At 44.2% G+C, this 14,921-nt stretch overlaps 1 protein-coding gene across 2 annotated transcripts in view; it reads left to right on the top strand.

Moving 5' to 3' along the window:
• The first annotated feature begins 1,971 nt into the window (after nucleotides 1-1,971).
• The window catches only part of FSTL4 (follistatin like 4), a 340,721-nt gene continuing 327,771 nt past the window's right edge, over nucleotides 1,972-14,921 (top strand). For both annotated transcript variants that reach the window (XM_083488099.1, XM_083488098.1), the window contains exon 1: nucleotides 1,972-2,432. The gene's annotated coding sequence lies outside the window, so the exon portion shown is untranslated. The remainder of the gene's footprint in view (nucleotides 2,433-14,921) is intronic.

Below are 14,921 nucleotides of genomic sequence, written 5' to 3'. Positions count from 1 at the left end.
TATTAAATTGGATGGGACATGATTCCAGCTGACTTGATTCCATTCCCCACACGTCTTACTCCTTAAATTGTCCTATTTTGCATTTTATGCCTAATACAGAATTGAAGGCTCCCTTTGGTGCTTGCAGGAGAGCCTGTTTCATATGCCATATTGACATTGCCCATGTAGAAGGCAGCAGGAAAGAAGATAGGGACAGAACTAGAATGAGTAAGCTCTGCCTATCATTGGCTCTGGCTCCACCTACTGTTAGCCTTTCTGCCTTCAGCCCTACCAGTCCCAATGAGCACTAGCCAACACACAGAGAGCTGTGTATCTTGCAGCTGCAGCAGCTATCTCTGGTCACTCACTTGCATTCTCCCTTTCAGCAGCACAGCTGCAAAGATTAGACATCCTCACCACTACCATGAGAGAGAGCACAAATGAACAAATGAGAGGCATCTGGACAGTGCAACAAGGAGAATTAGGCCTGCTGGTGAGTGGGGAGGCTAGGAGCCCATCAAAGGTACTGCCAAGAGTCTTCTATAGCCTCAAACTGGCTCTGCTGCTGCAACAGAACTGAGCCTGTAAAGCATTAGAATTTGTTTTGCTCAATGCTCTCTAGGTTGAAGCAACATGTGTTGGTTTAGATTTCTTAAATTGTACGGGACATACGGGAAGTGTCATGGCTCAGTGGCAGAGCACATGTTTAAAAGCAGAAGTTCCCAGGTAAGATTGGAAACACCCCCTGCTTGAAACCCTGGGGAGATACTGTCAGCCTGTGCAAGCAATACTGAGCTAGATGGACCAATGGTCTGACATGGCATACCACAGAGTCCCAGGTTCCTAATCCTGTGCACACTTGCTAGGGAGGAAGCTCCAAAGGATGGATGAATCCACACAGATACGTTACCCAGAGAGAGGATGGAGGTGAGGCAGCAAAGAACAGCACCTTGCTCAGCTGCCCTCTCTTTTGCTGGGCAGCAAGATGGGGCTCAGCAGGTCCAGTCCCAGAAGCCTTCTGTTGGAAGTAGGTAGTTGAGCAGTGAAGGATAAGTGGTAATTGAGCAGATGAGGGGGAAGACGGATGGAGCATACACCTCCAATGGCCTCTCGTTCACTCTGAGTGGCAGTGCTGGGCCCAATCCACCACCACCCAGGGAGAAAGCAAGCATTTTGGTGGCTGTGCAAATGCACTTGCCTTTCCTTCTCTCTGAGTCTGAGGAGAAGAGATTTTTTCCATCCCTGGCCACCACTGGAGGCAAAGATGTGGTGGGATGACCTAAGGCTCTCTGAGAAGCTTCTGCCAGTGGTTGGGATTAGACACACTGATAAGGTGCATTGGAACCCAGAACGCTTCCTAACGGTGAGTCAGTACTCTTCTACCTATATCAGTATTGTTGACACTGACTGGCAGCAGCTCTCCAGGGTTTGAGATGGAGGGGATGCAGCTCAGTGGTAGAACAGCTGCTTCAGAAGATTCCAGGTTCAGCTCCCAGCACCTCCAGGTAGGGATGGGAGACACTGGAGGGACGCTGCCAACCAGTGTAGACTCTACAGAGTTTCCTCCTATGTCCGGGAGGAAAAGATTGCTCAGGGAAGGAGAGCTGGGAAGAAAAGTGAAACTGAGGGTTCTCTGGGCAGCGCTTGCCACCCCACCCAACTTTCAGTGCCCGTCCCTGAGGCCGTCTTTGGTCAAGCATGACACAGAGGCAGTCAGGGGCAGCTTCGATACGCCTCATAATGGGCCAAACTTGCACAGAGGGAAAAAGCAATTCTCACTTCACTGGCAGGCCGTAACTCAGAGACCCCAGGCGCCCATCACCTGAGCCCCGCTCCCTCCGGCAGGTTGGTTGGGGCTGATGAGAGTTGGAGCCCAGGAAACCCCTAGCGGGACACCTGGACGCCCCGCAGCCTCCATTGCCCTTCGCCAGCTAGCCAACATCTCCCGCTGCCTTCCCTCCTCTCGCGTCTGGGACTGCCGCCTCTGCTCCCCCCCCCCCCTCCAGCACAGGTGTCAGCTATTGGGTAGGATATGCAAATGCGCCGGTGACGTCATGCAGCGCCGGTCCAGACAGCAGAAATAGGGCAGGAATTCAGCAAAGCAGCATTGGCACCTCTTCGCGCCTGGATTGCGACCGAAGCGGCTCCTCCTCCGGCCCCCTTCGTCTGTTTTTGTTCCGCTCCAGCTCGCTTTTCTCCCCTTCCCCTGCTGCCTATCCCTTCCCTCTCCCGCTCGCCGCCAGCCTTTCGCGATCTCCTCCCGCTTCGCCCTTCCAAACGTTCCTGCAGACTTCATCCCACCCCCACCCCATCCACCTTTCCTGGAGAAGATCTTGCTTGTTTCAAGAAACCCCCCAAACTCTGACGTCTCCTCTTCCAGTAGCTGTTGGCGCTGCTTCTGCGGCGCTCTGCATCCCGAGGCTCCGTCTGCCGCGCTTGGAAGACCGCTACAGGTAAGCCTTTGATCTCCTCGGCCAGGTGGACGAAGGATGGGCGAGCCGGCAGCCGAGCAGTCGTTTCCTTTCTTTCCCCCCCCCAGCAGCCCCGATTTCTCAACAAGGTTCATGGATCATCCAAGTGGGGGCGACTCCCCCAAAGGATCCCATGTTCCCTTCTGGGTTCTCTGCGGAGTCTCTAAAGAGCGAGCGAGAGTTTACACGCCGGTGAACTTCGTCGGCAGAGAAGCCGGCGGGGCGCGCAGCGATTCCTGCTCCCCGGTGCAGTATGAATGGTATTCGGGGTGGAGGCGGTGCGGTAACGTCAGGGCGGAGAAGGATTGCTGGGGAGGACGGGGCTGGTGCCATCCCCGGCACTTGCTGGAGGGAACTGTCCACCTCCGTGGTGCTGAATGGCTAGGAGAGAATTCAGCCCGGCGCGGAGAGCGCGGTGAATGGCCGTTCTGGGGCAGTTCACCTTTGCGAAATTCGCTTCTTCTCCAGACACCCCTTTTCTTGCCGGTGAGGGCTGATGGTTTCAAGTTTCCTCTATATCTGCCTTGCCTCAGTTGTCAGCGAGTGTCGGATGGACCGAGAAAGATGCTCCGCAAATCCGACCGGGTTCGCTCTGTGCTCTTGGCCAGAGGACCTCGGGTTCCTCTTCCTTTCCAGTTCCGCTCTGCTCGTGACAGAGCTCGGGGAGTTGGGGATTTTTTTGCGGGTGGAGGAGGCTTTCTTTTCTATATTCCTTAGTTCAGCGGTGTGAATACTTTTTCAGAGCTCAATATGCTAGAATCCAGTTTGTCCTGCAGTGGGGCAGAGAGCCATGTGAGAGATGCAGAACTCCTGGCCAAATCTTTTACAGTCCTTAACTTAAGAAAGAAATGGCACGAAGTCCCTCATTTGTTTTGCATGTTGCAAGCCATCTAGGGACTTATTCATATCAACACCTAGGTAAATTGTGCTGTGGACTTGTTGGCCCACTCTAGAGAATGGCAAAGACATTCACAAATTAAAATATAATGGTGCATTAAATTAAAATACCCAAGTATCTTTCCCTGTCCTACAAACACACACACCACTTTTCTTCTTCACACTTCTATTTAAATTGCACACTAAGTGTACTACTTAACTTGAAGAAGTAGGTTGCAGTCCAATCCTATCAATGTTTACTAAGAAGTTTAGTCCCACTGGGTTCAATGGCGCTGACTCATAGTATGCAAGACTGCAGGCAGGGTCTTACAACTGGGGTACTAGGCAACCAACTATTTATTCATTTTTGTTTTTGCATAATCAAAAGTTTTGCAGCACCTCCTCTCTATAGAAGCTGTGGAAATACAACTGTGTGTATTCTGCATAACCCAGTGGAGCATATGGAATAAATATTTGCAACCATCTTCAAAGACATGTAAAACTAAACATTTTGTGCTTTGCTAATCTTATCCTTTTTGTGGAAAATAGAAACTGACTAAAGACAAAGCCTTGAGAGTTCTCTAAAATGGGAAGATAGTTGGATGTTTACACCACAGCTAGAAAAAGAAATTGGCAATATTGGAAAGATCAGGCTGTGGTGTAACAGTAGCCATGTAGTTAGACATTCACTGTATGCTGTTTCTAATAGCTTTATCACAACAGACTTACACTGAATCACACTGATGCAGAGACAAGCACTCTTAACATTATTTAAAACAAGTGATGTGTTAGAGACATGGCCATCTGTCATGGATGCTTTAGCTGAGATTCCTGCATTGCAGGGGGTTGGACTAGATGACCCTTGGGTCCCTTCCAACTCTAAGATTATATGATTCCATGACTGTCTTCCATGGAAAGGCACAGACAATCTACAAACGACTGATAGATCCTCTAGGATCCATTCATATAAATATTTACTTGGAGGGATGCTCCATGGGATCCAATGGGACAATGCTAGGTAAGTGGGCACAGGACTGCACACTGTATGCTTCTTATGCTTTAATTTAAGAGTACAGGATTTATATTCTCTGACAAGATGCTAAAATGCTCCAGAATATCTTCAGGATTTGTGTTTTGGTCCAGAAATAACTTGAAAAGTTTCAGAGGGAGGTTTCTTCTTATCCAACACTTCCTCTAATCCAATATTACACTTTCCTTTTATTTATGCTGAAATTCTAGCATTTTAAATACCTTGGGTCCTCATTTGTTAGTTGCTGTATGTGTCTTTGTGGAAAATCCTGGCAGATATTTGATGCATTGTCCTTTAACACACTGTAATATTATGGATCAGCCATCTGGTACTTCAACAAGGATACTGGTCTTTGTGTGGGGTAGCCCTCAACTGGGTTATACACAGCAGGGATGAGTTGTCCATGAGCTGTGGTTCTGAAATTCTGCCTTAGAGTTGCACTTGTGCTTTTTCTCCTTGTTTTGCCCCTAGGTGTCGCCTCTGCTGCTACACTGGATTTAAATCTCGAAAAAGAATGATCTGTTGTTTGTTTAAAAAAGGAAAGGAAAGGGGGAAAACAGGGAAAATCCAAAGTTCAGTAGGGCAGATAGTTGTCTTCTGATGTTCATGCTAGCTTCCTTCCCCTAGTGTCTTTTCCTGCATAGCCCTGAAAACCTAGGTATGCTTTGCCCTCAATAATTGCTGTGTCCTGGTTAAACAGCTGAATGTAATAGATTTTCCATGATATTCAGTAGAGGAAACTGATACTATTTCATTTCAGAGAAGTAGCATTCCTTGTTTTTTAATGCATACTTTGGAAGGATATATTTAACAATGATTATAGGTTACAGTTGACTGCATGTATTTAACCCATCATTCATAGACTCATGTCCATTTCTTCTTAATAGCGCTATCATTCATGTGAAATGGCATTCAGTTGAAAGTGAGCTTTTGCTCTTAAAAGTACAAATCAGTGTTACTTTCTGAAATCATCTTTAAACTACTACTGTGCATTTTTACCTTTAAAAGTGCTCCGTTCACATATCTTGTCTGGGTGGCTAACAAACAAACCATAAAAACAAAGAAGACTGAGAGCAGCAGCATAATTATAATATCACATTAAAGCACCTGAGATAAAGAAAACATAAGCATCATGGCAGAATAAAACTAACCAGAAAAGCCTGGGGAGGGGGGGGGGATGAGATTTTCACACCAAAAGATCTCAAGGTGGGTGTTAGGCAAACCTCTTTAGGGAAATCATTTCACAGGCAGGGTGCTACAATTGACAAGGCCCTCTTACTGATCATCACCCCCTCAATTCAGAGGGCAAGGTCACCCAGAGAAGGCACCCCCCCCCCATAATTATCTCAATACTTAGGCAGGTATATGTTGTACGGAGTGGTCCCTGAGTTACCCAAGTACTAAAGCATATTGTGCTTTTAAAGTAAGCACTAGCACTTTGAATTGTGCTCATAAATGAGCCAGCATTGTATTATTACCACTACTACTACTACTACTACTACTACCACTACTACTACTACTACTGTTATTATTATTATTGGTGTGATATAGTCTTCTGGGACCAGTCTGCATGAACTCGGCACACAGCAGCTAGACTGCAAACTGAAGTTTCCAGGAAGTCTTCAAAGGAAGCTCCATGTATAACAAAATTGCCAAGATCTGTTTTAGAGTTTCCCAAGTGAATGGATAGGGATGCAGGTGATGCTGTGGTCTAAACCACCGAGCCTAGGGCTTGCCGATCAAAAGGCCAGCAGTTCGAATCCCCGCGACGGGGTGAGCTCCCATTGCTTGGTCCCTGCTCCTGCCAACCTAGCAGTTCAAAAGCACATCAAAGTGTGCAGGAAGGTAAATGGCGCTTCCGTGCGCTGCTCTGGTTTGCCAGAAGTGGCTTAGTCATGCTGGCCGCATGACCTGGAAGCTGTACGCTGGCTCCCTCGGCCAATAAAGCGAGATGAGCGCCGCAACCCCAGAGTCGTCCGTGACTGGACCTTACAGTCAGGGGTCCCTTTACCTTTACCTTTAAGTAAACAGATAACTTCCAGGCTATTTTAGACTATGTGGGGTTGCAACTAATGCATTTGCTGGTGGAAGGAACTACATTGTCATGGAGGCTAACTAAGTTTGCAGCAACAAAGTTTGAACAATCAGCACCCACACATTATGCAACTGATCTTTCAAGGGCACACAACCCTTTTAAAATCAAGATGAATGGCATTTCCTTGCTGTTTTGCAACATCCTTGATAGGCAGGGGCAGTGTATCTTGTTTCACCACTTGAGGCAAAATAGGAAGTGCCGCATTGCCTCGCCACTCCTGCCACTCCCACCACCACCTACCTGCTCCTGCCTCCACTGCCTGTTCTGCCGCTGCCACATGCCCCACTGCATCCACTGCTGGCAGAGAAACAGAACCACAATCACACCAAGTTTGGGCAAGCTCTCACCCCAAATGGACTCAATCTTGCCCAAAATCAGCATTGATGGTGGCAGCACTTCTTTGCCACTGGCAAAGGTGATGATGTACCCATGGACATGCTGCCTGGGGAACTTCTGCCACCTACCCGATGACCAGGCTGGCTCTGTTGATAGATCTCAAAGCAGCACAGAAAAGTACCATGCCCTTTCACAGCTTTTCTCTTCTTTACTAAGTTGATACTCATACAATCTTTAAATCTTTACTTTTCTGTTCCATGTATTGAGTTTGAAATGCCTCAAATTCTGTTTTCATTATAAGAATATCTGGTGGTCTACTCCACTAACCTTGTGGACTATAATGTTGAGAAAACTTTTTTATAGTATTTTAGCTTTCATAATTTTTTAACTACTAATTTCTTCCACAACTCTGTAAGCAGCTCTTGCCAATAATAGCTGATAATTTTCTAGCAATTTCAAATCATGAAATGGTTCAAGCACAGCTCTGATTACAATAGACATTATGTCTTCTGCCCCAAATGTTCAACAGAAAGTCCCAATCAGACGGAACTGCAAGTTCCATTAAGTACAAGTGCGTCTGCTTGAGCTTTTAACATGAATTCACTAAATTTTTCTTAACAAGTCAGTTTTCATTTGATTTGTGTAGAAAAGTAGCTATAGCACACCAAATATAAGGTGAGGGTCAAAATGGGGACAATGTTACACATACTTACATACATTGATTCATGCAAAATATAGAAAATGTATCCAGTAAATAAAAATCCAAAGAAGCTTTTACTGCTTGCACATTTTTTCAAGGTCACATTAATAATACAGAATGACAAGGTGACATGAATAATGCTGATGTTCTGGTGTAGGAACCACTTCTTTAAGTCAGAAATGTCTGCTTGACTTCAACAACAGCAAGCTGGGAGAATGTCATGCATGCTCTAGTTTGCACTGAAAAATACTGATTTTAAAAATAGTTACAATGCAATGCAGTGCATGGGTGGTTAATTGGTTTCCTGTTCCTAATTGCTAGCAGATTGCAAAAGTGTGGGGAAATGATCTGATCCAAAACATGGAATGTTTTGAAATGTTTGATATGAGGGAACTAGCCCAAATCCAAAAGCAATGAAATAAATGAGACAAGTGACTGCAGCTTCTATTAACATACCAGGCTATTTGGGGGATGTAGTCAGAGTAATTTAGATGAAACCTTTTATTTGGCCCATGCAAAATGACTTCTCCTTCAGACGGATAGAAGAATACTGGATCCATATGTGATATTTTGTGTATCATAAAGTTTACACAGCTGCATCAAAGATAAAATAGTACATCTCCTCAACATTGGTACAGTATGCTTTTGTTGCATGCTTCATTTTTACCAGCTCTTTCCAAGATATTCAAACCAAGGATCAATTCTGCTCTGTCTATGATTGAGTTTCTATCTTTCAGCCTGTTTTGTACAATATATCTGTGGATACAGATAATCTAAAATATTTCTTATGGGCTTGAACTGTTGTTTCTTCTATACATCTTCACAAATGTCCCTGGTGTGTGAAATAGAATTGTATAGTCAGAAGGGACTTTGTGGGTCATTTAGTCCAGCCCCCTGCAATGCAGGAAACTCAGCACGTGGTTCCCCCTCCAATTTGAAACCAGACCAGACCCTGCTTAGCTTTCCAAATGTGGGAGCAGTTTTATTGCTGCACCAGACAAGCAAATTCATCTTCATGGAATAATAGAAGTGTAGAGTTAGAAGGGACACTCAGGGTCATCTAGTCCAACCCCCTGCAATGGAGGAATATGAAGCCATCCCATATGGGGGTTGAACCTTCAGCTTTGGCATAATAATAATAATAATAATAATAATAATAATAATAATAATAATAATAATAATATAAATTTATTATTTATACCCTGCCCATCTGGCTGGGCCTCCCCAGCCACTCTGGGCGGCTTCCATATAAACCAAAAATACAGTAAAATATCACACAATAAAAACTTCCCTGAACAGGGCTGCCTTAAGATGTCTTCTGAATGTCAGGTAGTTGTTTATCGCTTTGACATCTGCTGGAAGGTGCACCAGACTCTAATCACCTGAGCTATCCAATCTACATCATCATCATTCTCTGTGCTTCTTACAAGTTCCTCAGAATATTACCAACTCACCACATCCTCAGAGTAATCCTGGCTGAAATGCAGAGTGTTCGTATGAATCAAATCTCCACTGTACTTACATATGCCTCCAAAATAGCTGTGTGATGCAGAAAGTTTGTGCAGTCCTGAAAGAGAGCTGATAGTGATAGTGTTTCATCTTAGCTGCTTTGTTTATTTCCTGATCATCCCAGCATTGACAAGAAAGGAAACTCAGTCTTGGTTATTTTGTGAGACAGACACAGGGGGCAAAATGAAAGCACTGTGCTAAGTTTTCTGCTGTGTAAATTTTTACAAATGCTCTTTGTCTCAAATGGAATGCCTGGCAAAATGTAACACATTATACTTGGTGCCATTTAGGCATCTCATTCATCAAAGCCTAAGAGATTAATCCGAGATGGTGTAGATAATTAATTGGAACTGTAATTTAACTTCATGACGGTTTGCTGAAAGGGTTAGTATAGAATTGTGCAATTAATTTTCCTAGGATTAGCAGCATTTTATAAAACTGATGGGCAGTAAAATTATTTTCCAAGCCTCACAGCTATGCAGCTGCTGCAACAAATTAGCAACTTTGTTTGAGGAAGTGAAGCCCAGATTTGTTTTGGAAGCTGGTTGTGTTTCTTTCCTTGTGCTCAAACTAATAAAGCAGCTGAACTGACAATGCCTGAAAGGTTTGATTTGTCCTTCTTTTTGTGGCTAACTTTCAGTGGCCAGTCTTTGGCAAACATTTCCATAGTGCTACTTTTTCTAATAGCTCTGTACTGGAAGTATTCTGGAAATTGCATTATCAAACATGTGATATAAGTTTGTGTGTGCACGCGCACACACGCACGCATGTACATCTAGACAGTGGCGTAGCGTGGCTTGTCAGCACCCGGGGCAAGGCAAGTAATTTGCGCCCCCAAACCCGTGGATTTGCGCCCCCTAACCCTAACCCCCAGATGTTGTGCCCGGTGCGGTCGGCCCCCCCTGCACCCCCCACGCTACGCCACTGCATCTAGACATACAAACATATGATCTTCTAAGTGTGCATGGCTTGTTTTAAGCTATTGTTAGAGTACTGGTTCACCTGCTCTGTTGTTGTATTTTGCACTCTAGTTTCCTTGTTCATTGTGAACTACCCCATTGTCTTACTTTCATGGGGGGCACTCTCTGAGACAGCTTGATGCTCTTGGGAGTTGGAATGGTTTCTTCCGAACTGGTGATGTAGTTGTGTTCTTTATTTCAAACACAAAGGAATGTGTGGATGAGGGAGGAAAGGCAAGTGCTGTAAGCTTGTGGGAAGATTTGATGGCATATTGTGCGCTGTCTGCCACTGAGAAGTGCTGCTTGTGGAATTACAAGAAGCATTGAGCTTTTCTCCTTTTTTGGTAGCCATTGTGCAGTGAGACAGTCAAGACTGTTGAATGTAGTTTTAACTTTTAGACTGAGGGCCTTCGTTTCGCAACTCATTCCATGACTCACACACTGAGGGCAGCTCACACTACTGGGCGTAGGAATGCAGCCCTGGAGCATGGGTACAAGGGGACTGATCCTGCCAGTGTCAGGACCTATTTACCCTAACAGCAAGTGCAATTGTTTTAGTGCTTCCCCCATTCTGTTATGAGCCAGTGTGGTGTAGTGGTTAAGAGCGGTGGGCTCATAATCTGGTGAACCGGGTTCGCGTCTCCGCTCCTCCACATGCAGCTGCTGGGTGACCTTGGGCCAGTCACACTTCTCTGAAGTCTCTCAGCCCCACTCACCTCACAGAGTGTTTGTTGTGGGGGAGGAAGGGAAAGGAGATTGTGAGCCTCTTTGAGACTCCTTAAGGGGAGTGAAAGGTGGGGTATCAAGTCCAAACTCCTCCTCCTCCTCCTCTTCTTCTTCTACTTCTACTGTTTGCACATGTTTTCCATTTAATATGGGGAGTGCTTTACTGCATGCATTTGACATTATTCAGATGTCACAAGGGCCTTTTCAGGAAGCCACTAGAATAGTGCCTAGGCTCTAGAGTGGTTAGATATAAATGTGTATGTAGACATATTTATTATTTCATTTCACTTCACTTATTATTCCCTTACTATGAACATCTCACAGGAGCTTCACAATAAAGAATAAGGGCAGTAAAAGCATCCGCAATAAAACAGTTTCATATTCAATACAGAACCTGGCTGGGATACAATCAACCCAATGTCAAAGAGTCAGCAGAGAAGGCACCTGTCTGACATGCAGTGGGAGGGACTTTCAAAGGGTAGGTCCCACCACACTAAATGCCTGATTCCAACACTGTGCAGGGAGCAGACCTCCTGATAAGGTGCTTTCTGCAGGATACCCTCTCATGTAGAGTGCCGTGATTGGTTGGGTATGTAGGGATGAGGTAATATTTTAAGTAAATAATAGATAAATCAGTAATAAACACACCTCTCCTTAGTTCCCCTTAGGAATAAGGAAGTGGATGCTTGCGACATCAGCACCCATATGAAGAATAATAAAGTCTATCTATAGCTGGAGAACAAGGTTGTATGGATAGATCACTCCATATTTGCTCTGTGCCACTTTAAAATGAGTTTACCCATCATTCTGGCCTCTATTATTTCCTCATCAATCTGGCCTTTAACAATCCTTTATGAAATCTGCATTTAAATGCACTGAAAACAAATTTCTCTTAAAATATGCTTTTTAAAAAATGTGCTTAGATATAACCTCTCTCACCACCAAAGAAGCACAAGCGGATAGCAGAGAACCTGCACAAGCGACGCTGACACAAAACCCCACATATATTAAGTAAAATAGAAACATCACCACCCGCCCCACCCCCACTCATCTTTTCCCCTTTTCTTCCTAATGTCTCAACAAATGAAACTGATCTGTAAAAAATGTTACTTGAAAAGAGAGAGAGAGAGAGATTTCTTCTTTATCGGAGCCAAAATCTGCAGCGTGACCACTACTGGGAATCCAAACCACATGACTACCTCTACAGGAATGCTCAGCTACTTCTGTGAACGCGGGTTTTTACCTACTGCAAGAAAACACTTCACCCTTTCCCAAATGATGGTATTCGATGCCCACATGGGATAGACCCATGAGGATGTGTCATTACTTGAATGTCTAATCATTTATTGGATTGGCTGGTTAAGGTTCAAGATTTTGGTATATAATGTGAAACTGTGTGAAGGGCATTAGCTTGCTTCAGGCATTCTTTACCTGAGCACTGTAATCAGGGGGACTGGGCCAAGAGGGGCCTTTTGTACTCATAGAGGCTCCTCACACATTTTAGAACCCTGACTTTTTAAAGCAGTTTAAATAATGTCTTAAGAAGACTACTGTTGCAGACACACACAAGACACAGAATATGCTACAAATATTTTAGACTGGTAAGGATGTCAGGCTGCATCCACATATAGCAGTTATTCTGTTTCCCTGACATTTCCCTAATTGTTAATTTCCATGTAATATATGACCTTTCACACGGTGCAAAAGCCACTTCTGGAAATTTAGTGGAGTATTGCGGAAGTTTAGTGCTCATTTCTGTGCTAATTGGTTTGCATGCGCATTAACCCAGAAAATTGTGGGAGTAAAGTGATGAATTTTAAGGCATGTTGGCATACTATTCTTTCCTGCCATTTTCATGGGCGAATCATGTGAGAACAGAAGTCCACACATGTACAAAGTGTGAGGGAGTAGCGATGTTGTCCAATATCGGTTAAAAAGCCACTGTTCCATAACACAACAGTTACAGCTGTGTGAAAGGAATGTTAGAAAATGGGGCAGAAACACTAGCATTATAATCAGGAAAACTAATGCAACATTCCCCATGTTGGAATATACCCTCTATGTTTCTTATAATTATCCTAGATTGCATTTGGTACTGGGTCAGATTTCTGCCACCCTTCTCTGCTGCACACAAAAAGTTGCACTTCTTAAGTAGAATCTAACCCAAGATGCGGTGCTCATAAATATGCATATGGGTTTGATTGCATTTAACCCCAGTAATTTAAATCAAAGTATGTTAAAACTCACTCTGCACAAATTTTATCACCAACTTGGTAATTGCTTGACAGCAAATCTGATTTTAGGCAGGGAAAGCACTCTAAAGCATGATGAGGAAACTGCTCTCCTGGCATGCGCGTTGGGAAATATTAAACAGTCTGGGTGCAGAGAGTAGAACATGCTTCTTTGTCTTGTACTCTCTAAGCACAATCTGTTTAAGGAGTCTGTTCAATCTTGGCTTGAACTCTAATGTATAAATTCATTCCCTATTAATGCATGTGACCTTTTTCACCCTCCTTCCACCCAAAATGACCCAACATTTCCCTATTTGCAGCCTAACCCTCAGGCAGGTGGATTTGGAAGTTAGCTCTGGAGGGCTTATTTCATACTTCAAGCTTAAGCTTGAGGACTCTGAGTTCTAATGAAAGAGACATCTGCTGGTTTGATATCAAGATGTTAGAAGCAGAAAGCTTATTGCCAAAGCTTCTAAGAATGGTGTTCCCCGACTTTCTACCCTGGGGCCCACTTGAAACGACTTAAAATTACAGCCTCTTCAAACCACAAAATGGTGATGCAATGACTTTGTTGGTCGCAAAATGGTGGCAGTGGAGACAGAGTTCAGCATAATTAGTTGCCCCCCCCCCTTTTAAAAAGTGATTAATTATTTGGATTTAGTTACTTTCTTCTGAACATGAGGCTTCAAGAGGAAATACATCAGAGCATGGTGGCACTGTGGGTTAAACCACAGAGCCCAGGACTTGCCGATCAGAAGGTCAGCGGTTCGAATCCCCGCAATGGAGTGAGCTCCCGTTGCTCGGTCGCTCTCCTGCCAACCTAGCAGTTCAAAAGCACGTCAAAGTGCAAGTAGATAAATAGGTACTGCTCCGGCGGGAAGGTAAATGGCGTTTCCATGCGCTACTCTGGTTCACCAGAAATGGCTTAGTCATGCCGGCTCCCTCAGCCAATAAAGCGAGATGAGTGCCGCAACCCCAGAGTCGGCCACGACTGGACCTAATGGTCAGGGGTCCCTTTACCTTTACTTTTACCTTTATGAGCTACAGTTAATTTTCTATTTGGCTATGGGTTTGTGTGAGCCATCCCACTGCCTCACCTATTGCATGAGGATATTTAAAGTGACCCATTTAATGGGGTTGTCGCAAAGATTAATGAGATAATTTAGATTAAGTGGTAGAAAGAGTTGCAAATAAAATATTGTATAAATGCTAAGGATCCAATCCATCCAAAGTTATGCACATTCCTTTGAAATCAATGGAGATTCAGAAAACGATGTATGTATCCTTATGAAACCAGATCAGAATTTTGTGAAAGTCTTTATGTTTCACAGTTGCTTTTGGAAATGATCATATTGTAGCAGCAGTCCTATACACACACATTTGGGAGTAAATCCCAATGAACCCAAAGTGATTTATTTCTGAGTAGATATGCACATGGTTGCGCTGTAGGTCTTGCACTGGTGTGTTTTCTTTCAGACTCTGTTCACTGGTGTGCAGCTCTCTCTCTGTGTGTATGCAATCCATTTCAGTCAAAATAATGCAAATTTCCCAGTGGAGCTGCATCCAGTAAAAGCACTTTTTACTCAAATGAGATACAATATTAACTTGTGAAAATTAAACTGGATTGTGGGGGGGGGGGGCAGCATGCTCAGCCCCAATGTCCTTGCCTTTCATTCATGCCAGCCTTTTAGAACGTTCTGGTTCAGATATTCCCTTACAAGCAGATTGTGCCAGATAACCAGGTACTTCTCCCCCACCCGAACAAGAATGCTAACACTGTAAATGCCTAGTATAAGAGAGGAAGCCGGGATTTACCATAGTGACCATTGTTCTGCTATCATCATCAATATTTTTAAAGGGGCCTAACGTACTGGATGCATCCAGAGATTAACGTAAACAGGTTACTGCTTGCAGACTCACACCCTTAAATTCAAAACAAGAAATAATGACAGGGTGATGCAATAGGTCATTGTCTTCCTATAGGCTACCAGGTATGCTATGTAAGAGAA

The sequence above is a fragment of the Podarcis liolepis genome (genome assembly GCF_965112155.1).
Source record: "Podarcis liolepis genome assembly, chromosome: 2".
Lineage (NCBI taxonomy): Eukaryota > Metazoa > Chordata > Lepidosauria > Squamata > Lacertidae > Podarcis > Podarcis liolepis.
The sequence above is the reverse complement of the archived record's forward strand: the minus strand, read 5'-3'. Positions and strand labels throughout refer to the sequence as shown.